The following is a 27,999-nucleotide window of genomic DNA, read 5'->3' as shown; positions in this document are numbered from 1 at the left end:
TTTTTTCAATACAATTTTGTTTTCATACTTCACTGTGTGGTATCATCTCATTGGTTTCATGCATGTCATGTTGGGTGTTTTCCCATTCAATTGCAACCATTGTGTGTGACGGACATGGGTTCATTAGCTTCATGAACATTGGGGATGTAACATGTAATTTCCATTTCCATGTGGGTGAATGGGTTACTTGGTAGGGCTTTTTGGCTGTGGAGGCTGACCATAACGCACATGATTGGGGATTGTGAGGACCTGGTGGGGGCTGGCTGGGGGGTGGGGGTGGTGGGAGACATGAGTGGGGGCCTGGTGGAGGGTGCCCCTGGTGGCTGCGGGGTGGGGGTGGTGGTAGACATGCGTGGGGGCCTGGTGGAGGCTGCCCCTGCACTGCTGGGGGGTGGGGGTGGTGGTAGACGTGAGTGGGGGCCTGGTGGAGGCTGCCCCTGCACTGCTGGGGGGGTGGGGGTGGTGGGAGACATGAGTGGGGGCCTGGTGGAGGGTGCCCCTGGTGGCTGGGGGGTGGGGGTGGTGGGAGACATGAGTGGGGGCCTGGTGGGGGCTGCCCATGGTGGCTGGGGGGTGGGGGTGGTGGGAGACATGAGTGGGGGCCTGGTGGGGGCTGGCCATGGTGGCTGGGGGGTGGGGGTGGTGGGAGACATGAGTGGGGGCCTGGTGGAGGGTGCCCCTGGTGGCTGGGGGGTGGGGGTGGTGGGAGACATGAGTGGGGGCCTGGTGGGGGCTGCCCATGGTGGCTGGGGGGGTGGGGGTGCAGGGGGACATGAGTGGGGGCCTGGTGGAGGGTGCCCCTGCACTGCTGGGGGTGGGGTGGTGGGAGACATGAGTGGGGGCCTGGTGGAGGGTGCCCCTGCACTGCTTGGGGGTGGGGGTGGTGGGGGACATGAGTGGGGGCCTGGTGGAGGGTGCCCCTGCACTGCTGGGGGGTGGGGGTGGTGGGAGACATGAGTGGGGGCCTGGTGGAGGGTGCCCCTGGTGGCTGGGTGGTGGGGGTGGTGGGAGACATGAGTGGGGGCCTGGTGGGGGCTGCCCATGGTGGCTGGGGGGTGGGGGTGGTGGGAGACATGAGTGGGGGCCTGGTGGAGGCTGCCCCTGCACTGCTGGGGGGTGGGGGTGGTGGGAGACATGGGTGGGGGCCTGGTGGAGGGTGCCCCTGGATGCTGGGGGGTGGGGGTTCAGGGGGACATGAGTGGGGGCCTGGTGGTGCTGCCCCTCCACTGCTGGGGGGTGGGGGTGCTGGGAGACATGGGTGGGGGCCTGGTGGAGGGTGCCCCTGCACTGCTGGGGGGTGGGGGGTGGTGGGAGACATGAGTGGGGGCCTGGTGGGGGCTGCCCATGGTGGCTGGGGGGGTGGGGGTGGTGGTAGACATGAGTGGGGGCCTGGTGGAGGGTGCCCCTGGATGGTGGGGGGTGGGGGTGGTGGGAGACATGAGTGGGGGTCTGGTGGAGGGTGCCCCTGCACTGCTGGGGGGTGGGGGTGGTGGGAGACATGAGTGGGGGCCTGGTGGAGGGTGCCCCTGGTTCCTGGGGGGTGGGGGTGGTGGGAGACATGAGTGTGGGCCTGGTGGAGGGTGCCCCTGCACTGCTGGGGGGTGGGGGTGGTGGGAGACATGAGTGGGGGCCTGGTGGGGGCTGCCCATGGAGGCTGGGGGGTGGGGGTGGTGGGAGACATGAGTGGGGGCCTGGTGGAGGGTGCCCTTGCACTGCTGGGGGGTGGGGGTGGTGGGAGACATGAGTGGGGGCCTGGTGGGGGCTGCCCATGGTGGCAGGGGGGTGGGGGTGGTGGGAGACATGAGTGGGGGCCTGGTGGGGGCTGGCCATGGTGGCTGGGGGGTGGGGGTGGTGGTAGACATGAGTGTGGGCCTGGTGGAGGCTGCCCCTGCACTGCTGGGGGGTGGGGGTGGTGGGAGACATGAGTGGGGGCCTGGTGGAGGCTGCACCTGCACTGCTGGGGGGTGGGGGTGGTGGGAGACATGGGTGGGGGCCTGGTGGAGGGTGCCCCTGGATGCAGGGGGGTGGGGGTGCAGGCGGACATGAGTGGGGGCCTGGTGGTGCTGCCCCTGCACTGCTGGGGGGTGGGGGTGCTGGGAGACATGGGTGGGGGCCTGGTAGAGGGTGCCCCTGCACTGCTGGGGGGTGGGGGTGGTGGGAGACATGAGTAGGGCCTGGTGGGGGCTGGCCATGGTGGCTGGGGGGTGGGGGTGGTGGGAGACATGAGTGGGGGCCTGGTGGGGGCTGGCCATGGTGTCTGGGGGGTGGGGGTGGTGGGAGACATGAGTGGGGGCCTGGTGGTGCTGCCCCTGCAGTGCTGGGGGGTGGGGGTGCTGGGAGACATGGGTGGGGGCCTGGTGGAGGGTGCCCCTGCACTGCTGGGGGGTGGGGGTGGTGGTAGACATGAGTGGGGGCCTGGTGGAGGCTGCCCCTGCACTGCTGGGGGGTGGGGGTGGTGGGAGACATGAGTGGGGGCATGGTGGAGGCTGCCCCTGCACTGCTGGGGGGTGGGGGTGGTGGGAGACATGAGTGGGGGCCTGGTGGAGGCTGCCCCTGGTGGCTGGGGGGTAGGGGTGGTGGGAGACATGAGTGGGGGCCTGGTGGAGGCTGCCCCTGCACTGCTGGTAGGTGGTGGGAGACATGGGTGGGGGCCTGGTGGAGGGTGCCCCTGGATGCTGGGGGGTGGGGGTGCAGGGGGACATGAGTGGGGGCCTGGTGGTGCCGCCCCTGCACTGCTGGGGGGTGGGGGTGCTGGGAGACATGGGTGGGGGCCTGGTGGAGGGTGCCCCTGCACTGCTGGGGGGTGGTGGTGGTGGGAGACATGAGTGGGGGCCTGGTGGGGGCTGCCCATGGTGGCTGGGGGGTGGGGGTGGTGGGAGACATGAGTGGGGGCCTGGTGGGGGCTGGCCATGGTGGCTGGGGGGTGGGGGTGGTGGGAGACATGAGTGGGGGCCTGGTGGAGGGTGCCCCTGCACTGCTGGGGGGTGGGGGTGGTGGGAGACATGAGTGGGGGCCTGGTGGAGGGTGCCCCTGGTTGCTGGGGGGTGGGGGTGGTGGGAGACATGAGTGGGGGCCTAGTGGGGGCTGCCCATGGTGGCTGGGGGGTGGGGGTGGTGGTAGACATGAGTGGGGGCCTGGTGGAGGGTGCCCCTGGATGGTGGGGGGTGGGGGTGGTGGGAGACATGAGTGGGGGCCTGGTGGAGGGTGCCCCTGCACTGCTGGGGGGTGGGGGTGGTGGGAGACATGAGTGGGGGCCTGGTGGAGGGTGCCCCTGGTGGCTGGGGGGTGGGGTGGTGGGAGACATGAGTGGGGGCCTGGTGGAGGGTGCCCCTGCACTGCTGGGGGGTGGGGGTGGTGGGAGACATGAGTGGGGGCCTGGTGGGGGCTGCCCATGGTGGCAGGGGGGTGGGGGTGGTGGGAGACATGAGTGGGGGCCTGGTGGGGGCTGCCCATGGTGGCTGGGGGGTGGGGGTGGTGGGAGACATGAGTGGGGGCCTGGTGGAGGGTGCCCCTGCACTGCTGGGGGGTGGGGGTGGTGGGAGACATGAGTGGGGGCCTGGTGTGGGCTGCCCATGGTGGCAGGGGGGTGGGGGTGGTGGGAGACATGAGTGGGGGCCTGGTGGGGGCTGGCCATGGTGGCTGGGGGGTGGGGGTGGTGGTAGACATGAGTGGGGGCCTGGTGGAGGCTGCCCCTGCACTGCTGGAGGGTGGGGATGGTGGGAGACATGAGTGGGGGCCTGGTGGAGGCTGCACCTGCACTGCTGGGGGGTGGGGGTGGTGGGAGACATGAGTGGGGGCCTGGTGGAGGCTGCCCCTGGTGGCTGGGGGGTGGGGGTGGTGGGAGACATGAGTGGGGGCCTGGTGGGGGCTGGCCATGGTGGTGGGGGGTGGGGGTGGTGGTAGACATGAGTGGGGGCCTGGTGGAGGCTGCCCATGCACTGCTGGGGGGTGGGGGTGGTGGGAGACATGGGTGGGGGCCTGGTGGAGGGTGCCCCTGGATGCTGGGGGGTGGGGGTGCAGGGGGACATGAGTGGGGGCCTGGTGGTGCTGCCCCTGCACTGCTGGGGGGTGGGGGTGCTGGGAGACATGGGTGGGGGCCTGGTGGAGGGTGCCCCTGCACTGCTGGGGGGTGGGGGTGGTGGGAGACATGAGTGGGGGCCTGGTGGGGGCTGCCCATGGTGGCTGGGGGGTGGGGGTGGTGGGAGACATGAGTGGGGGCCTGGTGGTGCTGCCCCTGCACTGCTGGGGGGTGGGGGTGCTGGGAGACATGGGTGGGGGCCTGGTGGAGGGTGCCCCTGCACTGCTGGGGGGTGGGGGTGGTGGTAGACATGAGTGGGGGCCTGGTGGAGGCTGCCCCTGCACTGCTGGGGGGTGGGGGTGGTGGGAGACATGAGTGGGGGCCTGGTGGAGGGTGCCCCTGGTGGCTGGGGGGTGGGGGTGGTGGGAGACATGAGTGGGGGCCTGGTGGAGGCTGCCCCTGGTGGCTGGGGGGTGGGGGTGGTGGGAGACATGAGTGGGGGCCTGGTGGAGGCTGCCCCTGCACTGCTGGGGGGTGGGGGTGGTGGGAGACATGGGTGGGGGCCTGGTGGAGGGTGCCCCTGGATGCTGGGGGGGTGGGGGTGCAGGGGGACATGAGTGGGGGCCTGGTGGTGCTGCCCCTGCACTGCGGGGGGTGGGGGTGCTGGGAGACATGGGTGGGGGCCTGGTGGAGGGTGCCCCTGCACTGCTGGGGGGTGGGGGTGGTGGGAGACATGAGTGGGGGCCTGGTGGGGGCTGCCCATGGTGGCAGGGGGGTGGGGGTGGTGGGAGACATGAGTGGGGGCCTGGTGGGGGCTGGCCATGGTGGCTGGGGGGTGGGGGTGGTGGGAGACATGAGTGGGAGCCTGGTGGAGGGTGCCCCTGCACTGCTGGGGGGTGGGGGTGGTGGTAGACATGAGTGGGGGCCTGGTGGAGGGTGCCCCTGCACTGCTGGGGGGCGGGGGTGGTGGGAGACATGGGGGCCTGGTGGGGGATGCCCATGGTGGCTGGCGGGTGGGGGTGGGTGGGAGACATGAGTGGGGGCCTGGTGGGGGATGCCCACGGTGGCTGGGGGGTGGGGGTGGGTGGGAGACATGAGTGGAGGCCTGGTGGATGGTGCCCCTGCACTGCTGGGGGGTGGTGGTGATAGGGGACATGGGTGGGGGCCTGGTGGAGGGTGCCCCTGCACTGCTGGGGGGTGGGGGTGGTGGGAGACATGCATTGTTGATCAGTAGTGCAAGGTGACATGTGGGTTGGCTGCGGGGCATGCCCATGGTGGATGGGCTGCCTGCGGGACATGAGCAGGGGTGCAGTGTAGTCCCCCCGTGGTGTGGGCTGCCTGCAGGGGCCGTGGAGGTTGTCGAGCGTACACCTGGGAGGACCCACACGGCCAATTCACGTGTAGTACTCCTCAGAACCCCTGGAATTCACATACCCTGCTGAAATCGCGTGTGGAACTTCCCGCGCATCCCTGGAATACACGTACCCTGCTCGCACGGGGCCAATCGCGTGTGGAACTTCCCGCGCACCCCTGGAATACACGTACCCTGCTCGCACGGGCCCAATCGCGTGTGGAACTTCCAGCGCACCCCTGAAATACACGTACCCTGATGGAATCACGTGTGGAACTTCCTGCGCACCCCTGAAATACACGTACCCTGCTGGAATCGCATGTGGAACTTCCCGCGCACCCCTGAAATACACGTACCCTGCTGGCACTGGGCCAATCGCGTGTGGAACTTCCCACGCACCCCTGAAATACACGTACCCTGATGGAATCACGTGTGGAACTTCCCGCGCACCCCTGAAATACACGTACCCTGCTGGAATCGCATGTGGAACTTCCCGCGCACCCATGGAATACACGTACCCTGCTCGCACTGGGCCAATCGCGTGTGGAACTTCCCGCGCACCCCTGAAATACACATACCCTGCTGAAATCGCGTGTGGAACTTCCCGCGCACCCCTGGAATACACGTACCCTGCTGAAATCGCGTGTGGAACTTCCCGCGCACCCCTGAAATACACGTACCCTGCTCGCACGGGGCCAATCTCGTGTGGAACTTCCCGCGCACCCCTGAAATACACGTACCCTGATGAAATCACGTGTGGAACTTCCCGCGCACCCCTGAAATACACGTACCCTGCTTGCACGGGGCCAATCGTGTGTGGAACTTCCCGCGCACCCCTGGAATACACGTTCCCCGCTTGGCGTTTGCTGTTTGCCAGCCCGGTGAACTGGTCCAGGGTTAGTGCAGCCCTTTGCGATGATTTAGCGATTTTGATGGCCTTTCCTTGCGCGAGGGCGTTCTTGGGGGCGTTACTGGCGCTGCTGCAGGGTCGCTGCGATTCTCTGCGCCACGGCTGGTTTGGGAGCCTAAAATCCATGAATACGCTGTGCGCGGAAATCGGTTTTAGCGCACGTGCCTGGCGCACACAATCGCACGCGGACACTCTGCGCCAGCCGCTTGCGACACTTTTCTGCGAAATTCTATGAATTACCCTGATAGTTGCATTCATTTTTACATGAAATACCGATGTTGAGATGATAATGGAAACCTATTTCTGTGACATCACGCAGAATGCCCCGCGTATGGCGCATGACCACATGGGCAGCAATGAATTGCACCCCTTACACCAAAATGATTGGCCGATACTGAACGCCAGCAGACGGCACCACGAGCATATGCTCATTGATGACATTGTGCTCACTTCACAAAAAGCCGTTCTGATCCCATTTGGGTCAGGTAGTCTTTCATCATCATAAGATGACTGACTGAATGTATCCAATACGGTACCTGTCATGTGGACCTATACCCCTAGAAAGGCAGTGGCTATATACATGGCAGGTGTGAGACTACTCGGTTCTTTATTAATCAGAACGTGCCTGATTCCTTCCATTTACAGATACCTATATAAAACTGTGACCTTGGGCCATATCAATGCACTACTATGAATACTACGCTTGCATTTCCAATGTCTTCAACGTGTTATGGGAGGTCTATAGTGTGCATTCACAGAATGAACCAACCTTCGAGACTGGTATAACACATCCTTGAAGCTGAGTTGTGGTACTATTGGCATAACATTGTCAATTCAAGACACAGGACAGTTTATCTGACTTTGGTGGAATTGTTATTTGGGATAAACCAGATTCTCACATTAACACACTTTTTATTTGTTTTTTTTTTGGGGTTACCCTGCACAATTGTTTTTTCTGACTTGTGCGAGTGTGATTTGACTTATTGAGTTCAGGACTTGTGTGTGATTCTCAGTCAAAGGGCGAGTTGTAGGGTTATTGTCAGCAAACCTAACTCACTACCTCCGGTGAAACCTGTTTGTTATTAATAATAAATAGATTTGTTTTCATTTAGCACCGGCCAACTCTATTTATTGCAGTTTCTTTGGATGTAAGTAACATATAGATATGCAATGTTAATTCTAGCAACTTCAATGGTTTTCAGTTTATTAACCTTGGAGGATTGAAAGGGCCCACAAGATGTAAAGGATTTCAATCGGGTGATACACCCTGGTCTCAGCCTAGAATGCAGGGCACAACCGAAATGCTTATTGTGTTATATATGTAGTTTCAATATTTGAGAGATGCACCACTCATATCACACCCCTTTTGAAATACCCAGGGTCAGGATGGACCAGGAATCAGGCTGGTTGGTAAAGGTAATATTAATTTATTTAAAATTCAAATCAAACATATACTTTTTAATAGGGAGCAGCAATCCCCAATGTGGTGACAATTACAAATGAGAAGGTATGTAATGCACTTAAATTCACTCTTTAGCAGCACAAAATGGGAAAACACCAGAGAATTAGGAACACTTTGAATTTTTGGGAGGATAGCACTTAAGTTAGGATTTCCCCCTGCAATATTCCTAAACCCACAAATAATCAATTTTAAAGAGATAAGGAAGCAGCAGGTAATCGGGAATGAGGAACAAGAAACAAAATTCGAATCCAACCTTCCCTCCTCAAACAAGAGAGAAACATGTATTTGAAACCTTACAATGTTAAATTGACACGAAAATGGCTGAATAAAACAATGAAAGTGTTCAGAAATCCCTAAATCAGTACACATTTCTATGGGAGCAACATTGGAAAGATACTAGCAGTCATAAGCAATAGTTTGAGCAAAAATAAACAATTCAAATTTGAATGGAAGGTTGAAAATAATTTAAAATAAAAATAACACGTGTAAAACTTTGCAAAAATGTTGATTCCCGCTTAAAATTAACCAAACTGTTTAATAAAAATGGGTGAAATTCTGATTTTGAGTGCGGTTTTTGGGTTGGGGTGTAGTTATAGGTCTTAGGTATAATCAAGAATTGAAATGAGGTCTCTAGCTATTAAACTGAGGGAGATATGCAATGTAAAATAAGAGGCCTTTTTAGAAAAATAGGGTAGTGAAAACATAAAAGAAACTATGCTTGTCCAAACTAAGTTTTACTCTATACTGGAACATTCAGGCTAGAATACCAAAGAGGGACACAGTAAGCTCTAGAGTTGATTCATGACTTCAACCCCAGATCCCCAGCGCCCACCCTGGCGGAACCAGCCCGATCACTCGAAATAGGATTGATAGTTTAGGATTTACACAAGATCAAAATGACTAAAGAAATGCTTAGCAAGATCAATCAAGGACAGGATTGCAATAAGGATTCTGACAATATTGCAAGTTATTAAGGTAAGGATAGGATGGTTTAGAGATCGGGATAGGGCAAGGCAAGGTATGCTATGGTTTTCTATGATACCTATTAATACTTAAGGTCCACTTTAATTTAGGATTTTGGACCATGAAGGGTTCTGGTCACCACATGGATCTGGTCTAACAAAGGACAGCTGGGCAAATCTGGCGGGACAGGGTCAGCTGGCCCGTTCTGGTCACTGGACTGGCACTTCTGGTTACTAGATACTACAGATCAGCAGGGTGACAAGTTTGCAGCAGGCATGCATCTAGTAGCAGGGATCAGGATGCTTCCCTTGGGTTTTTGGGATTTTTTTTTTGTTGAATTTGAGGCCTAGCTCAAAATGGGGTCAGCAATGCATAGGCCTTTTGCAATGAAAATCTGGAATCGGGATCAAAAAGGATGAAGAAATCAGGAACCGGATGCCCCGCAGGAATTCAGGAAGAAAGGAATCGTGGTGTCTGTGTGCTGTCAGAGGCCCTTATTTATCATGCCAGATGACATCACTACAGTATATGGCAGGGGCAGGCTTACTACTCCCGCCTCTAATAACAGGATTGAGCAAGGTAGAAGTCTCATCCTAGCTCTTCGCTGATTGGATCACAGAAAAAGGATGTTATGTTTATGGGGTGATTTTCTTTTTACAGTGTTTAGAAACCTACCCTAGCTACTGGAACCAAAATCTAATTTTGCCTCCAACACATTTATGCAGTTGCAACCTCTGAGAAAATCAGATACACAGGTTACATATTTTGTGTGCCATATTTCAATCCAAACCCCAAGTCTGTGGGACCTGGTTTCGCCTTGCTGACACATTTTGGTAATTTTAAAAATGAAAGATTTGGCCTAAAATTCCCCAACTTCGTACACAGATGCACATTGTCCCCAGGGATATATGTACAAAATGTTATGTTCGCAACGTCCATATTTTCCCCATAATCTGTCATTTTTTTATAACTTCTGTTCCTTATGCAGTAATGAGTTCTACCAAGTTTTCAAAGAAAGAGCATAAAATTAGATTAAGAGCTACAAACTTTTCATATTTTTCCGAATTCTCGCTTTGCATAGAATTGAGCACTATTTTGAAGTCCATCAATCCTATGAGTAAGCAACACTTTAATTATACTTATATTCACCTGTTGGAGCAATTGGCCTAAAAACACAATACAGAGTGGAGCATAGAATGTTCCATTACAATAATATGGAGAGTGGGCAACATGAAGCGAGAATTGGAGGTTGATAAGGGCATGGGGATACATTACACATTTCCCTACACATTCATAACGTCTTTGTTCAATCATCTTAATGCAGAATTGACCCTATGCCTCTTATCTTTTGTTTACAGAAGCAGCTATATTATTCCTTTCACTTATTCGCTTCAAAGCAGTGATACCGTTAAGCACTTTCTCACTCATTTGTACTATGAGAGAATAATGGTCAGTACTTTGACAATAATACTTATGTAGCTGAGCTGAATGCAGAGGGCTATAATGCTATTTGCGCACAATACCGTTCACCTCTATAGTTTCTCATTTCTGCACTCTTTGAGTTTAAAGGAGAATAATTGTGAGTGAAAGAAAAAACATTGATCACATGGGATCAACATGTTCATTGCTTGGTTGACATCTTTAAGACCCTTTTCAGTTTTTGATAGGTCCACCAGGACTGTAGAGGAAGTAGCCAGTGCCTGCAGTAAAAATGTTCCAGGTAAGTGCGGAATGAGGTACCGGGAAGCACACATAGACTGAGATCCTGATGGCCATCAGTATCTATGGAATAGTGGGCAAAACTGCCGATTATTTCCTGGAAGAACTAAATCCTGATTGGCTGTCAGGATTTCAGGGTTCCACTTTGTGCGATAATTTGTCCTTAAGCCACTCCCATATGTTTATGTGAAGGACCTTTTTCAAAGAATCTACATGAATTATCATTCAATAAAATCCTTGATAATTTTCAGAGCTATTGTAATCTCTTAGTTTGTAAATTAGCACATTTCTCAGGCTTTATTTTTTTGGGTATTGTTCCAAAATCATACTTAAAATCCAAGAAGGAATCCATAAGCCGTATTGCAGGAGAATAACTATGCAAGGATTAGAAGAGGCGAGATCTCTCGTAATCACTGATTTTTGTAACATTATTAAAAGCTTGCTTGAGCTTGGAATAGTGCATGATGACCTTAAAAATGCTGCAGAGAAAACTTTATTGAAAATACCCTGTACCCTGGAGAGCTCTTGTCCAATTTCTTGACTCGTCCATTTGGGAATGTTACTGGATGCTATCTAAATTGTAGTTGCAGACATTTGTGAAGTAGTCCGGTGTGTTGAATGGCTCACAGGCTGCATTTAAACTGGCACGCAATATCGAATCTGTGAAAATTGCAGACATGGACAATCTTAGGCAGGTGGTCGATGGTGATCTGTGGAGTTTTATTTTGTTATGTGAGAGCCATTCGACACTGGATTGCACCCTCTTGGGACACCTGTATTGGCTCGGTGTCTGAGACAAAGCCTCATCCTGGATTAGACCCCTCCTCACAGGTAGTTAAACTGATAGCTCTGCCACTTTTTTAATCTTCTAAAGGACCGATTACTTGTGGGGTCTCTTCGGGTTCTTAACTGAGTCCTTTGCTATTTAATATTTATATGGAGCTCCTAGCAGACTTTGTTCGCTCATTTGATTTAACATTCTGTCTGTATGCGGACGATATCCACGTCTTATTCCATCTAGGAAACTCAGCTACTGATGCAGTAGATCTTTTAGGTTGTTTATGGGATAGGTCAATCATTCAATGAATTCAACCCTCAAAAGATAGACATGCTATTTTGTAGTAATCCTTCTCAAAGTGCAGATTAATGTAGGTTATTTAATCAATTCTATAGCGCCTTTTACCGTGGGTATGTGTCAGGCTGAGAGGTCCTGTGTCCGCGGAAGCTGCTGAACCCCCGACAATCCCCCTGAAATGTAATTCCCAGAACTAGATATTAATTCAGCTCTGCAAACTACACCCCAAAGGGAAAAGGGGAAGTGGATAACATAACAACACCAGGCTGACTGCGTCAAGGCTAACCAAAGCTGAACCTGCAGAGGATACAAGAAAAGCAGATACAAATCCTTTTATTACTTACTTAACCTTTAGAGTTGGAAAGACCTTAAATCCTTAACTAATAAGTAAGAATCATACCTGGTTCTTGTCTTTAAATTTCTTAGAGAAGCTTGTAAAGAAGCTGAAAATCTCTCTTACTTGAGTCTCTTGAAATTCCCAGCAACTTCTTATTTTGGGCAAACCTGGAAAGTTTTGCTCTTTGCCTTTTTTCAAAGTTAACTAATTGTCCAGTTAAATCGTCTTTAATATTTCCTTTCTTTATCTTTCAAACTTTTCTTTAGTTTCCAAAACCTTTTTACAATTCAATAGAGTTTGAGAATTCTTGAAGAAACACGTGCAAAAGCACACACGCAGATGATCTCAATGCTGAAGATTCGCACGTTGAAAACTTCCCACGCTGAAGAACACGCGCACTGTAAGAAAAGTCCACGCGCAGAAAACACACGCGCTTATAAACACACGCGAAGCAGAATTCACGCGCAAACGGATTCTCGCGCAGAAAACACACGCGGTAGTATTCACACGCGCTGTTGAACTCCCGCGCCTATTCACATGCGCCTTATAACCCTCGCGCCAAAGAGTTCACACGCGGACTGAATCTCGCGTAAGAAAGCACACGCGCTGGAAATCTCACACGCTATTGAGTTCTCGCGCAGAAGCACACGCGCTAGAAAACACACACGCAATAGAGTTCTCACGCGGCGAACAGATTCTCGCGCTAAGAAGCACATGCGCTGGAACTCACGCGCAGTTGTATTCTCTCGCCAGGAAGCACACGCACTGAAACTCACACGTGCAATTGAATTCTCGCGCCAAAACAATGCGCGTGAAAACATACGCGCTATTTTCACTCGCGAGGAATCAAAGACGTTATATAATTTTCACACGCGCAAAGGTTCACCGGTTAGTTTCAGATCACACGTAGTACGTGTTTAACAAATAGCGTTCACCCGTTAACCTCGCGCTTAATTTCAAGCACACTCAAACAGTTCAAAATATAAATTCAAAGAAAACATTTTACGAGTTCTCACTTAAATGTCTTTGAGATAAACAGAGCGGCAGTCTAACAATCTCTAAACAAAGTCACTTATCTCCAGAACGATTTCCTAAAGACCTTCAGAGTTTCCTGTCTTCAAATCACATTCCTGACAGCTGAGAACTTCTCCTGAAACCCCCAAGAAAGTAGCCGCTCAACTGCTAGCGCCTGAAGGATAAAATCCACCAGGCCCAAGTCTTAAGCAGGAGCAGCCACTACACACGTCCTCTCAGCTGGGGCTTAGATGATGAAAGGCAAAGAGTGACAGTTTAGAATGTTCATTGTTGTTCTGCAGCGTTTTCTAACCAATCAGAGCTGTCACTGTGAAACTCCATTTTGCTTTGGGTCAGAACCAGGATTCTGAATCAGGAAGTTAAGGCCAAACCAACTACAATAGAAAACTTCCCACCCACACAAGGCTAATCTAAAAAAGGATAATAAAAGAGAAATAAAGGGAAAGAAACTTGAATAAGGGAAAATAGCCTGAATAGGGGAAGGAAACCTGACAGTATGGTCCCAATGTGCTGTACGTAGAACGCCGTCGGAGGGACAGAAGTATGGAAAAGTTAGGCGGTATTAATATGCGTGTGTGCATAATGGCCATTAAATGTTGGCCGAGTACTTGCTAGCCACCCATGTCTAATTGGCATGTGTTTGGGTGTGGAGGTACACTAGGGAAATGGGGTGGTAGGTGTGTCTGTGTGTGTGTGCATGTGCAAGAGGATAGTCAAGTATGTGTGTAGCTACAGTTTGAATGTTTTCTCCCGAAAGGTAATTGCATTCATATGGCAGCAGTGTCATTCCTGTTGTATGTGAAAGCAGGTGTATTCAGGAGTGAGGCCACACCTTTGGCTAATTACAAAAGTAAAGAGTGCGACTGGAAGAAATGCATTGGTTATAATCAAGTGAAAGCCTAGAATTGGAACATTCAACAAATTCTAATACATCTGGGTTGATAAATGTAGCTATCATTAGGTGGCAACATTCACAACCCCACTTAACTGTAAAGGCGGCATTCTGCCAACACCTGCATTATATGTAGTGGAACCCATTCTCCAATCACCTATAAACCATAACATGGTCATCCTCATGGACTCGAATAAGTGCAGCACCCTGGTCAATTGCACAACCCTTCCAAGTGCTATACAAAAGCTATCACCAGAGACCCCAACTAAGTGGAAAACACTGCCCACTTTCAATATCAATCTAAGTACAATATATTGTCCATTCTAAGTGTTCGGCTAAGTGCGATGTGCTGCCCACTCTCAAGTCTGTCTGACTGCAATACATTGCCTTCATCAAACAGTTCAAGTGCAGGGACTGTGCCCCCCCTCATACAAGTATTCATGAGTGATACCTTGCCCACCCCTAAACAATCCAAATGCAACACATAGTTCACCTCCAAATTCATCCATGTGAAACCCATTGTTCGACCTCAGGAAATTGTCAAAGTACGACACATTGCTCACCCTCAAATCCAAGCAGGTGCAATACCTAGCCAACCTTTGGAATTCTTCCAAGTATGGGATGCTGGGCACCCCCAAGAATCCTCTGGTTGCCACACCCTTGCTAATATGATGGTGTGGGGGGGGGAGAAGTAGTGTCTAAGGGGAGAGAAAGAATGAGGGGCACCATTAGTGCCAAGATGAAAGATAAGGGATGAAGCAAAGTAACTAAATGGAGAAGCAGTAGTGCAAGGGGTTTGGCTGGTGCAGGCCAGTGCGTAAGTGTGTGCGGTGTGGCGGCAGGTTTTCAGGTTGTGGGGGTAAGAGCCAGGTTTTAAGAGTCTTCCTGAAAGAGAGGTGGTCCTCTGAGACAGAAGGTGAAAGGAAGTGAGTTCCAGAGAGTGGGTTCTGGGACAGAGAAGGAGGATCCTCCTAGTCTGGAGATAATGAAAAGAGGCAACACCAGGAAGTGTGCAGAACCTGACTTTAGGATTTGGTTGGCGGTGGTAGTGTGTACGTCTGTTTCAGCAGAATTAAGGACCTTTCTTATGTAGGGCATGAAGGATAATGCACATGGCTTTAAGAGGCATGGCTGCTGATGGGCAGCTAGTAGAGCACCCTGAGAGCAGGGGAGATGTGTTCGTTGGGGCAGAGTGCCACGAGGAGCCTCACATAGTAATTCAGATAGCTAGCCCTGGCTACAGGCTCGGTTTCAGAAGCATTAGGTCCCTCGCTTTTGGGCCTTTTTTTGGTTCCATTAGAGAAGGTTAAGAATCTAAGGGCTTGGCTAGATTCATCTCTGTCTCTGAAGGCTCAGATAAGCGTGGTATCCTGGTTATGCTTCTTAGATAACCTTGGCTATTCGCACAAGGTGCAATTGGTAAATGCATTTATAGCTAAGCTCCTAAGTTTCAGCAATGCAGTTTATCTGAAATTACTGAAAGCTAAAGTTCATAAACTTCAAATTATTCAGAATGCTGCAGCAAAGATGCTGCTACTCCTGGGCCATAGAGAGTGGATTTCGCTGCTCATTGTATACTGCATTGGTTGCCAGTTAATCAGAGGATTATGTTTAAGGCTCTATGCATAGCGTTCTACTTGGTAAATTACTTTAGAGCTCATTTTGAGCCAGGTGTAAAAGTCCTACATAGGATTTTTACTCTTTGAATTAAGTGTGCCCCATTTTTCTCAATTTGTATGGCAGGGAGGATGGGTGAATGTAACTCACATTTCAACTACTCCTTCCTCTTTAGACGCATTTACGCTGACATGCATTTACTATAGGGATCCATTGTAATGGCAGGCAGCGCTTACTTCATTTGCTCGGCGGAGTGCAAAAGGGGGAGGCAAAGGTGTACACTCTTGTACACCACATTTTGGCCTCCCCTTTTGCACTCCGCCGTACAAATGACAAATATTTGGTGGTGGGCACTTGCAGCGCCAGTGTACAAACATACAAGGTCCCCACCGACAAATTACTTGAAAGTGAGCTTCTTTTTGGTAATTTACTTCACTTTAATTAACTCATTGCCTTTTTCTTTCAGTGCCGTGGTCAACTCGTACACTCCTACCGACAGGCCTCCAGATAAGGTGTGTATTAGGCCTTTTTATGCATGAAAACCTTGTTAATACGACAGCTTTATTATTTTCCTGTGTACATTTACACACAAGTTTAGAGCAGAGGGCAGTGCAAAGGACAGGTTACTTGACAAAAACCAGAAGACATCTTTTGATTTTTAGCTACATAGATGTAATTGCAAGCCATGGATTAATGCCTCTGAAACAGAATTTATTTCTCTGAAGCCTTTCCAAAAAAGAAACTGCACACTTTGGTAAAAGGAATGGTTTATTTCCATTCAGCTTCTGCTGTGTTGCTGCTCACTGAGCAAACAGAAGCACTGTGCAGATTTATTTTCCTAGCATTTTAGGATTGTAAAATTAACAAGATGGAAAATTAAATTGCAATTGAGAATTCATATTTTGTAACATTATGCTTTTTTTCCAGTGAAAGCAAACCAGTATTGGTCAATTTTATTTTTAGAGTTCCCCTGCTGTGTGCATAATCATGCAGAGGCAGATCATTTTTACACTTCTAATTTAATTTACACTCTAATTGTAAAAACAGTGTGTAAAATGATGACTATACATGGTCAAGTTTACATCCATTCAACCTTACAGTCAATCAAGTACATTACTATAAATGGTCAGTGGCAGCAGAGCATTTGTTGAAGGGTGAGTGATTGTCATTACACCAATCACAGGTGTTCTAGACTCTCAAATCTTCAAGGCTACAATTAAAACATCCAAAACCTGACTCTCCAGGAAATACAAGTGGTGTTCAAAAACAAACGAAAGTTACATTTGTAATTGAAATAGAAACTCAGCAAAACCTGTCCCTGTGATAATCCAGAAAGCTATTTAACTTTATGTAGCCCTTCATACACAGTTCATCCAACATCTAGGTACTGTGATTACTATACCTCGGTCGATGCTCGGTTAACCGACCTCTGAAGGATGTTAGCCAATAAGATAGCTCAGCTGGTTGAGCACTTATTGCTACGATCTGTGCGTGATTTGTAGGTTGCAGGTTCAAATCCCAGCAAGGCCAACTCGGCCTTTCATCCTTTCAAGGTCGATAAAGAGTACCAACCTCAGTCGGTTTGGTGATAATTGTGATAAATATGTTCTATGTACAGCGCTTTGCCAAAAGTGCTATATAAATAACCCTTTGACCATGAGATTAGATATAGATTTTAACATGGAGTCCTTGCCTCTCTGCACTGTTGTATCATAACATTGGCATACCATTAGGTAGTAATAGCTCCAGGAAACAAGGACTTTCATTAAACATCAAAAGACAATTCTGCTATCGAACGTCAAAACACACAATATAATTCATGCTTGCTTTACTATGCAATTGGCTAGGGTTTTTTTGTTTTCAACATTTTGATCTATACAGGAAAGATCAAATGGCCAGACATTAGAGAAATAATGAAAGGTGTATTCTGTCACAATGCAGAAAACGACCGCATAGTTATGGTTTACATACAGTTTTTGCACATGTCGGCTCAATGTCACATACATTTTACTCTCTTGCAAAAGAGAAAAGTAATTTTTACTCTCGGAAAATCACATTTACTCTCAAAGTTTAAAAATAGGGAGTAAAATACTCCCACCTCAAAATCTTATCTGGAGCACTGCCTACCCATACCCCTAGACTACCCCAAATCCCTTCACATATACATAACTTTTTTTACCACCTTGAGGTAATCTTGGCAATGTAAATTACCACAATGTAATTTACTTCGACGAAACAGTGTAAACTGCTTGGTGCACAACATCTATGTAATCTGGCTCCTGCTTTCTTTCAAAAGCATCTCCCGTGGCCTGTTAACCATTCCCAAATGTATGTGAAGTACAGTGGCCGCTCCTTTCCAGTGCAGGTCTGTAGACTCTGCAATTGTTTACCAGCTGCTACCCGCCTTACTATTAACCCTCTCGTATCCCAGCAGAAATGAAAGACACCCGTATTACCTACTTCAATCTTTCTTATAGGACAGCAGGTTTGGATCTTTCTAATCTCTGGATACGTTTTTGATTATATGCCACAGAAAGGGCGAGTAGTTTCTTGCTCTGATCAGCCCTTGACCAACGTGATTTGTGGTTATACAAATCATGATAGCACACCTTATCAGATCTGTGATGAACTCCAGAGACCTTCATCTTATTTTGCCTTGAATGCATTCAAAATCTCCCGCATCATTTCAAGGTCGATGTGGGAAGCTGATCTATGGGAGTGTCATCGCTGATCTGGAAGGAGTAGGGCACATTTCTTTGTGTTGGGCTTGGGGGACAGGGCTATTGCCTCATTAATGTGAAAGCCAAGTGAGGGCACATATAAATATCAAACCAGCCCAAGAGAAATGATGCTGAAACGTTTTATAGTGTCATGCATGGTGGCTCATAAGGTCGTCCTTTGCTGCTCACTGAGCACGGTTTTATTTCTCAATGATCAATCACTCCTCGGCAACTGCAAAGCCTCTATCTAAACTTGGGGCCTGACGATTGCCATTATAATTGCATCCTTCCTAGCTGCCCGCTTTAGGAGTTTTGCAATAAGTGACCTTGTTGCTGGTCATGCAGCGTAGGGACCGTCTGTGTACCCGTAAAGACATGTCCCTAGCCACGTCTCGTTTCAGGTTAGCAGTACAATCCGGCTACTCATTAACATTGCTAACTATTTTTAAATATAAACTCAAAACCAAAAATCTGCTTCGTTAAACACCTTTTACGTCCGGCGTGTTGCCAGCCGCCTGAGTACTCCACTTAAAGAATATCTTCAAGAATGGAACTCTGTGGCTACAAAGTTGTGTTATTACCTTTTGTTGGTCAATAGAAGACCATTTTAGGAAATGGTGCCCCTCAGCAGCGCTTCCCAATGAATCCTCAGTGCACCCACTCTGCACTCCTTGCGATGCATTATCACTGTGCTTTCTACAGAGCAGCACTTGCATGTCCACGCGACCCGGCATTGCTTGCCATGGCCAATCACGCCGGGGCCATCTAACGCACCACGTGACGCTTGACACAAACCATAGCACGCGCCCTGCTGTTTACGCATGCAGCTGCCTTGAGAAAAGTACTGCAAACACGTTTTCACAATCACATGTAGCAATGTAAAGGTGGAAGACATGCTAGTGTGCAACATAGCCATCCATTCTCCGCCATAAAATCTTCATATATATAATTTCTCTAAGAAATAAAAAAAAGCATTTGTATTAATATATTATAGAACCTGGCCACTGTTCTCAAATAGCCGGCATTAACACAGTTCTCGTTCTGCTCAGATAAAAAAACAAGCATTGGAAATGCCAACGGCTTTGGCTTATGTGTAGGCGTGTGAAGGCCTTTGCCAGGCATTGCTGTAGTGGCACTAACTGGCCAATAATGATAGCAGTTACAAAATGGTGTGAGAACCTGGGAATATCCTAACAGTTGCCTATACACAAACAAAAACTGCTTATTTCTAACACTTCTTCAGTGAAGGACATGCATAGTGCTTACAATTCAAGTGGCTCAAGGAAGACCTGCCTAAGACATTTTTGGTACCAGTACAGCTCCAATTAAACCATTCACTCTCAGATGACTGCTTTGCAATAACAGTCAGTTATTTTGAGTGCAAAGGATGTTGTTAATGCTTGATGACCTAGCTCAAAGAGATCCCAGTAGGATGTGTTTTGGGCAGAGAGGGGGCCGGAAGTGGGTGGGAATGACCATAGGGATTATCATAGCTATGGGCAGTCAATGCCAGGATAAACAAGCAAATAACACCAATAAGCTTTGTGTCGTCTTCATATGCGGTCACCCTCTAGCTGTACTCCAGTGCAATAGATTTGGCTTATAGGTGGCGATTTAGCACCCCCTAATATTCAAAACTAATAATGAGCTCGATCATTGACCAATGTTTGCAGTCTGCAAGGTGTAAACCTGTTTTGCAATTGAACATGTTTCTGTGAATAGCGAAGTGTAATGGGGAAAAGTCTGCTGTGTTGGGGGAATATGCGATAAGGAGTCCAAGGGGTTTCACTGGATCGAGTGGACGTACCTGCATTTATGGATAAAGCGTCAACAAGTTGAAAATGTGACCATTCGGATGGACTGTAACTGATGTGTATCTGAAGAATCCATTGATTGGTAATCAGTCCATGAAACATGTATGTCTGCGGCAAATACCTGTCGAAGACCATAACCTGTTTTTAGTTATCCCGATATTGAACATTAGCCATAAACTAGGCTGATCCATAACTTCAAATATAGTTTAGCAGTTGACTAGACCTAGCTGAAACTAACATGTTGCACGGTGCAACTGATATTTTTTTCTCTCCAAGTAAAACAAAAAATTAAAAGCCGTTAATTTAACTAAATTAATCCCTGAAAAGTAATGACGGGGTAAAGGTGTTACAAGGAAGGGGACACTGCGTCTCCCCACCCGGTGTCCCACTCCCAGTCCCCAAAGACCCTCACTCGGGTGATCCTCCCTCACTGGACCACCCCTAGGAACTGGATCCAAAAGCGATGGCTGTGTCCTGCCCCCTGGATGACAGATTCCCCAGGACTAGTGGGCCAGACACCTTCTGGTTTCTCACAACAACAAAATGATTTGTAGAGCATCACAATATCATCTGCTGATAAAGCTGGGATATGATCCTCAACACTTTGGTTCCGAGGTCTCAAATGTGGCTACCTAATCACTTCTACTGAATAACACTTGATACTCTTCATTGTGGACTGCTGCTAGTTTTCACAACCCTTGGCTTGAGGAACTGAGCTCTAGACATTCATCATACTGATGCTATGTCAGTTTGTATAACTAACACTATCTGGTGCGTTTCCTGTAGCACCGTGGGAGTTGCTATCATTAGTTTGTTAACCTCAGCGAGGGAACAACATGAATAGGACTAGCCAGAATTAATTTCTGTTTTCGGGCATACGAATATAGATCTTTGCACCAAGTGCTTACCACTGTGAGCTATGTTCTGTACAAGAGTGGCATTCTAATGTATTAATATGCATTTCAAATTTGGTCCGTGCACATGGTCAATGTATACCCCACAGAAAGGTGAGAGTGCTGCACCTCTGCAGCTATAATGAAAGAGCATACAGTATGCACTAGAGTGAACACATAACACAGTACAAGATTCATTGATCAGATCGGAATGTACTTGACAACAGCCAGACGGCAGGTTTGGGAACGGAGTGCCTCAGCAGCACCCTACACAATATCATAGCATGTTTTTCTGTTGTTGTAAAAATGGGGGCACTCCTTTCTTTGAAAACAAGTCATTTGCTGTCCCCTCTTAAAGTGGGGACCCTAGCATGTACCCCACTTGCCCTCCCACAAAAACATAATTCTCCCCACCCTCTGGCCACAAATCTATTGAGAAGCGGAAGCTACACTGCTAGACGTGCACATGAACACTGAGCATCAATAAAATGGCTTAACCCACTGAGCTTTCTCTGTAGACAGCCACTTTTCAGATTACATCTCCACATGGGCTGTATGAGACAATGGCCCAGGCTCCATATGTCTTCCTCATCTCCTGTTCCCTGCTCAGTGGCAGGTGTACACAAGCATGGTCATTTATGGTTGCATCCCATGCATGTTTGTTCGCTGAATGCTGCAGAAGTGATAGTCCTGTTTTGACCAGTGTTTGATAAAATTGTTCACAATATGCAAGAACACCACCAGAGATGATTAATTACTGACCCTGACCAACTTATTAGTTCTTCACACATCTTTCCTCTCCCTGCAGCATTGATTCACTTGACCACTGATTTAGACACCTTCCAAATATTGACTTTATGCTTGATTTGTGTGACCCGCTATCGAATGACTTTGGCTATGCTCACATGTCTGTCGGTGGCTACCCATTCAACTTCTGAGCCTCTCTATTGCAGGTGTTCAATTGAGTTTATAAAACCATGTTTTTCATCAAAACTTAAGACGCACATTCTGTGACCTGGACACCACGTAGCCTAGAATTGATCTCATGCACAAACCCTGGAAATAAGGGGAATATATGCCACTAAATCCTCGGCTGTCGATTGACCTTCACCAGCCCACTAAAGCGTTTTTCCTGCAAGTGCATTGCCCAGTGCTGCAAAATGTCCCTTGCAGGTTTAAGTTGGATCCAATTGCATGTTTCTGAAAATTAATTGGTGTTTTGCTACAAGCTGTGACATCGCTTAATGTGGTGCTTTGCAACCTATTTAAAATATCCAGTGGGCAACAATCGAACTATAGCTTTAGGTTCCCAGAACCGGGCCCTTATTTGGCAATTCACTTTGTTCTACTTCGGATGTGGCCGTATTTCTTCCACTCTACACATATGCTGTAGTCTGCATCTACTTCTTTAATATCCGAAATATTCTCCAGCTCTTCCAAAGCCTTTGCAAGCAATGAATTTATATAGTGCCTGATCATTTTGGTGATAATCAAAACATTTGTCTCAACATGCCAGTCGGGCTTTGATGGGGTATATTGGAAAAGTTATTGATCCACATTAAATTCTATTACCTCTTCTGGAATGATTGTCTTCTTGGTAGGAGACCTTGCACAGTAGCTAACATTCCACTGCTCTTCTCTGGTGTTTAACTTAAAGTCTAGCCACTGCACATACAACTATTTCATGAGTATCTTTGTTAATTGCTTTGATTGTTGCAAGATCAAATCATTTGATAGCCTGTGTCCCTGGTTTGTGTTGTGGTCTGTTTATTGGTCTTTATTTTCCTAACCCTCTATGTTAAAATAATGCAATGAAACATTGGAATTAGAAGGTGATGCCTAGAACATTAACATTGTAAGCTTGAATTAAAACACGTTTGAAACCTATAGAGTAATTCTAATTGGAGGTAATGCCTTACTAGTTTCACCAGCGCAAGCATAGCATGATTGGACTGCAGTCTCCCGGTACTCATCCTTAATACTAGTTTCAAGCACTCTATAAATTCAGTGATTGTGTTTGTCATTTTCTATTGATTGCTACAAATAGGATGACGGAAGTTGTTAAGATATAGGACTATCTATGGGACATGCATTATACATTTTTGAAGTCACATTTATTGATGGGTTGGAAGGAGGTGGGTAGAAAATAAAGAATAAAACCTGCGTAAACCTGGAAAACCCTATTTGTGCCTGTGGTTCGTGGTCCAGCTGCATCAGTTTAGCACTTTCCAGGGTTCCAGATGAAAACTAGCCCTGCACCATTTCCCCTGATGGGCATTTCAGAAAGGTCTGAAAAACCTCCAATGGTGGGAAAAGCGGTTACAGCATAACGAAACCCTGGGAAGGTCTGAAACGAGTACAGGTCTACGTCAAGAAGTTAATTCGGCTTCTTGCTAAGACAAAGCATCACAAGAAGATGGAAGAATTGTGAGACACCTCTATCCCATCACCAACCCCTTAACTACTCGGCACCCAAGGAGCTGCCTATGATGGGAGGAGGAAGTCTTGCAATTGCAGACATGCAGTAGTGAATCTGTCATTGCAGAACCCAGGGAAAACATGCCCAACTGGCTGGAGAGAAAAATCCTCTTAAACATTAGTAATGTGTAACCTGGAATGCGGCCACATCACTTGTGTATAGGCGCGTTACAAATACCATATCATATCATATCCACCATGCATAAGAGCCACACCGGCCCAGATGACCTCAGAGCTAGAGTTTACCTGCACCCCTGTGCTCCCTAAAATGGACCCCTTGATGGTGCTCTTATCTTTGGGCAATGTCCCTCTGCAGTGGTCGATGGGCCCTTGGGGTTGCTGGACCAGCTGTCCCACGGTGATTGTCCCTTATGCTCTTTCTTTACTTTTGTTGTGGGAAAATGTTGAGGTGATTTGTACTCCCACTGCCCCCCCACCCCACTAAGGTGTGGCCTGTGAGTCCTGCCTGGTTTGTGCTTTCCGTCCCTTTGCAGCCCTGGGGGGTGGGACCGGCATCATCACTGCTCTGTTTGATGGACCCTGCAAGGACTAGGTGTGGGTGGAGCCGGGTCTGTGTCTCCTGTCGTGCTGGCAGGCTGTACGCGTCGGGATGAATCACTGCTGCCGCCCGGGCATGCTTGCACTCCACAGCCCAGGCCCAATGGACCAGCTCGCAGCCTGCGGGGAGCACCGCCACTTCTCGGGCGTGTCTTGCATCGTGGCGCGGCCCCTTGCTTGGTCGGCATGTCTCACAGATGAGCATGGGTGTCGTTCCCTCCTCATAGCCAATGTAAAGGCTGAGTTGGGCCTGCCACCCGTGTAACGGGTCGGGTCTTCGAAATGAGGGACGAGACCACTTGCGTCTTTACACTATATTTTTTTTTGTTTTTATATTTTTTATTTTATTTTAAAAGCAAACAAAACACACACTACAACTGTTTCAATACGTAAAAAGCATCATTAGACCATCACATTTCCATTAAAACTCCCCAACTTCCCCCCTCGCCCCTTGAACTAGAGCCGGTTCTTACATGTCGTTTGCAGGAGCATTATCGGGTAGCACAATACTTAAGCACTCATCATCCGAGTCCTCTATTCCGTTGTTACCCTGGTGAGGGTTTGCCATAGAGGCCACCAATTGCCGCCAGGCCAGCAAGCAGGGGCCCTACTTCCTCCTCGCCCCCCCTAGTGACCGCTTCAAACCAGACCACCTTTACACTCTATTTTTTAATCTGATCCCGTCACTTCCTTTTGCCACCCCACGACCCAGCTGGCCCCTCCCACATAATAAGGCTAACAGGCCTCCAGTGTAACCATGACATCAAGCTTAGCTGGACTCCCGGTGAGGCAGATGCCATGGCATTAAGCGAGTAGGAGTACAATACATTTTCCGAATATCTGGCTGTGAAAAGAACTAGGTTGCCATAGAAACGCTTGTTCCAAGGCAAAGTATAATCTGGTAGCAACTATGATTGGCCCCATAACTTCAAACGGCAACTGTTGTCCCTGTGCAAGGAAGGTGGCGCAGTGGCTTTTTGCACCGACCACGTGCCCAAAAGAGATCTGAGAAAATGTAAAAGTAATGGATAAAAAAGTTTCAATGAAACATTTTAGAACACTGTGAATGCTGTGAGCCCCATGCCTTTTTTAAATTTTGCTATTATATAAGGGTGCAATACAGCCAGGATTACTACACAGCATTCCCTCTGCATAGGAGCACATGGAAACCCAGATGCGATCTGCAATCTGTCAACTCCTTTGTTATTTTTAAATCCATTTGTCTTTTGTGTTTCTCTTTGTTTACTTTTATTTTTCGCCTTTTGTTTTTGTATTACTGTATAATGTTCATTTTGCTTGTAAGCATTGAGCGTTACATATAGGTTTTAAATTAATTTTTTTAGATTTTCGTTATGTTTGCCAAACACTGTCATTTAAAGCAAATAACCCATCTGGCTGATCACTGTGATTTTGTTTCTTATTGACCCACCCATTTAGTTTAGTTATTCTCCAAACATGCCAAACACATCACACCAATGAGTCTCAACCCAGGTGAAGTGCACCTTTTGAATGTTGAAGACTTTTGAAATGTGTGGTCTGTTGCGAACTGCTCGGGTAGGTACTACTACTGCCTTTATATTTAAAAAGAACTCTGATCCATTGTGTAGAATACTTGATGCTAAACTGTGGATGCTACTCGGAGAACATGGGTTCGCAAGCTGACATCTTCTACATGTCTTGAGCCATCTAAATTTACTACAAGGATTATAGATTATCATATGGGGCATTTGTTTCTACATAAACACCTTAGTTGGCTATAATGAAGTGTGGAATTATACCAAGCTCGGTACTTATTTAACCCAGAAACAGATTCACAATTCGATACATTGAGGTTCCTTTGTAGGCCGGTTGCTGTGATAGGTTGGTTGGACTTATGCAGTCAGTCAAATTAGTAAAACTTGTGTGCGTCGGGGTGAGGCACTATGGGGGAAGGAGTCTCAGGCAGTGAAAGGCCTGCGGAACTGGAAGAAAGATGCTTGAGGGTTCTGTCACTCCAGCTGGGATACAGGGTGGTATCAAAGGGGGCTGTTCCACCTCGGGGAGCATCATGTGGTGCAATGGAGGATTCCTCACGACAATTTTAGATTGGAGTGTAGACATTTTGTTAAGGAGCGCGTTTCGTATATTCTTACACCATGTACTGTCTTTGCTACAGGTGTCTGGAGGGGTGGTGGGAGATTCAAGTTCTTTGAGCATCTTGAAGAGCTCTTTAGTATTAGATTCTGCCTGCAGAATACGTTTGTTATAGGTATCTTTTTTTACTTGGAAGAAAGCCTCTTTATAATTGAGAGATGCTATAATGAGGCTGTTCTTGTTGGTATTTCCAGCGGGCTTCAGAGTTTCTTTTCTTTGCGGAGCATGCAGTTGTGGTGTGAACCATGCAGTGAGATGTGCACGAGGTTTAGGTTTCCACAATTTATTAGCGGTGATGGAGTTCAGTGCGTGCTTTGAGCATGATGTCGTTGAAGGTATCCACTAGGGCTGTAGGGTCAGTGCACAACAGTTAGGCATTGTTTAATATAGGTAGGATGAGGGGGAGCAGTTTCTCTCTCGTTAGGTCTTTTTTATTTCTAGTACAAATATGGGGTGCAATGTCTTGATTGGGGCGTTGAACGTTGGCTGTGATATTGAAGGTGATGATGTGGTGGTCAGACCATACGCAGGGAGAGTTAGCCACTAGGTTGATGCTACAGTTCAGATCGTCCAGCCAATCATGGATTCTCCCCTTGATGTGGGTCAGTTCAGAAATGCTATAGGAGAAGCCCAGATCAGTGAGGGTGTTGGCAAAATACTGTGCTTTGAGATCATTAGGGTCTAGATAACCCAAGTTAAGGTCTCCTAATAAAATAATTTGGGAATTGGTCTTGGTTTTATCTACTAGGATGGAAGTAATGTCATCGGCGAACGTGGTGGCAGGTCCTGGTGGCCTATAAATAAGGTGCACAATGGCGGTTGGGAAAGATTGGTAATTTGACAGACAAAAGCTCAGCAGACGGGATCTGTTGATTAGGGATGATTTGAAAACCGAGGGAGATTTTATGAATAAAGGCAACACCACTTCCTTTGGATTGGTTGGTGTTTCGGTCACATCTGATGATGGTGTAGTCAGTAGGAACAGCGGGTGATAGTGAGGGACCTGAGGCTGCGTATAACCAGGTCTTGTTGATCGCTAGGAAATTTAAGTCTTGAGTAGTGATGAGATCTGCGATGTCCAGAGCGTGAGCAGGGAGGGACCTCGCATTCACAAGGGCACCCTTGATAGACGTTTCATTGGTTAAGTTGGTATTCCTTGTGGTGATGCTGGGCGTAACCAAATGAAGGGTATTCTCAATGCCTACTGTGTTGATGCTATGATGCGAACTGCTAGGGGAAAAAAGTAATTCAAGTGTGGGGTTAGGGATAGGTGAAGAATGGGCTCTGCGCGTGAATCTAGATCCTAATCTGAAGTTCCTGAGGTTAAGGGTCATGGTTGGTTTGGGGTTGGTTTGGCTGCAAAGTGTTCCAGCCATAGAGCAGGTGCGTTCAAGTAACGATTGGGGGGTAGTGCCAAGGGCATCGTTGAGGGGCTTAGGCTGTGCTGTGTCCTGAAGAATGGTCAGGAGGTGAGTTGGGGTACACTCTGTTGTGGTGGCAAGTTGGGGCGGTAGAAGGAGTGGTAACTGAGCATAGCAGCCTGGGATTGAAGTGCTCACTAAATGTGTGTGAGGTAGGTAGTGCAATGCAATAATGGGTGAGTGTAGAAATCAGAGGATTTGAAAGGCAAAATAACATGAGAGCGAGGTGTACATAATGGGGTGTAGTCAGAGAGAGCGCCCAGCACTATGAATCAAATGGGGCCACGAATGGAGAGATTGAAATTGTTACAATCAAGGTGCAGTATATAGAGTAATATAATCTAGGTCAAAATTAGAGGAAAATGACTGAGTGTCCCCAGTCACTACTAGTAAGCGGGGGAGACAGGATAAGGACTAAGATACAGTGAGGCAGTTATCAAATCAGTCTATGCCCGCAGCGTTGGATGGACAATAAAGAGGAAGAGACATATAAATAGTGTGAAGGGTCAACAAATTGCTCGAGTGGTAAGGAAAGAGCTCATTAAGCGAGATGCAGCATACGAAGATACATCAAACGTGATACAATGTGCTGGCAATAGTAAG

The 27,999-nt window shown here is 48.5% G+C and overlaps 1 protein-coding gene across 7 annotated transcripts in view; it reads left to right on the top strand.

Moving 5' to 3' along the window:
* Nucleotides 1–27,999, top strand: part of LOC138576642 (excitatory amino acid transporter 1-like) — a 718,046-nt gene that overhangs the window by 161,829 nt on the left and 528,218 nt on the right. For all 7 annotated transcript variants that reach the window (XM_069649577.1, XM_069649571.1, XM_069649574.1 and 4 more), the window contains one exon: nt 15,846–15,891. The gene's annotated coding sequence lies outside the window, so the exon portion shown is untranslated. The remainder of the gene's footprint in view (nt 1–15,845; nt 15,892–27,999) is intronic.

This window comes from Ambystoma mexicanum, chromosome 1p (genome assembly GCF_040938575.1).
Source record: "Ambystoma mexicanum isolate Mex_15411 chromosome 1p, UKY_AmexF1_1, whole genome shotgun sequence".
Taxonomy (NCBI): Eukaryota; Metazoa; Chordata; class Amphibia; order Caudata; family Ambystomatidae; genus Ambystoma; species Ambystoma mexicanum.
The sequence above is the reverse complement of the archived record's forward strand: the minus strand, read 5'-3'. Positions and strand labels throughout refer to the sequence as shown.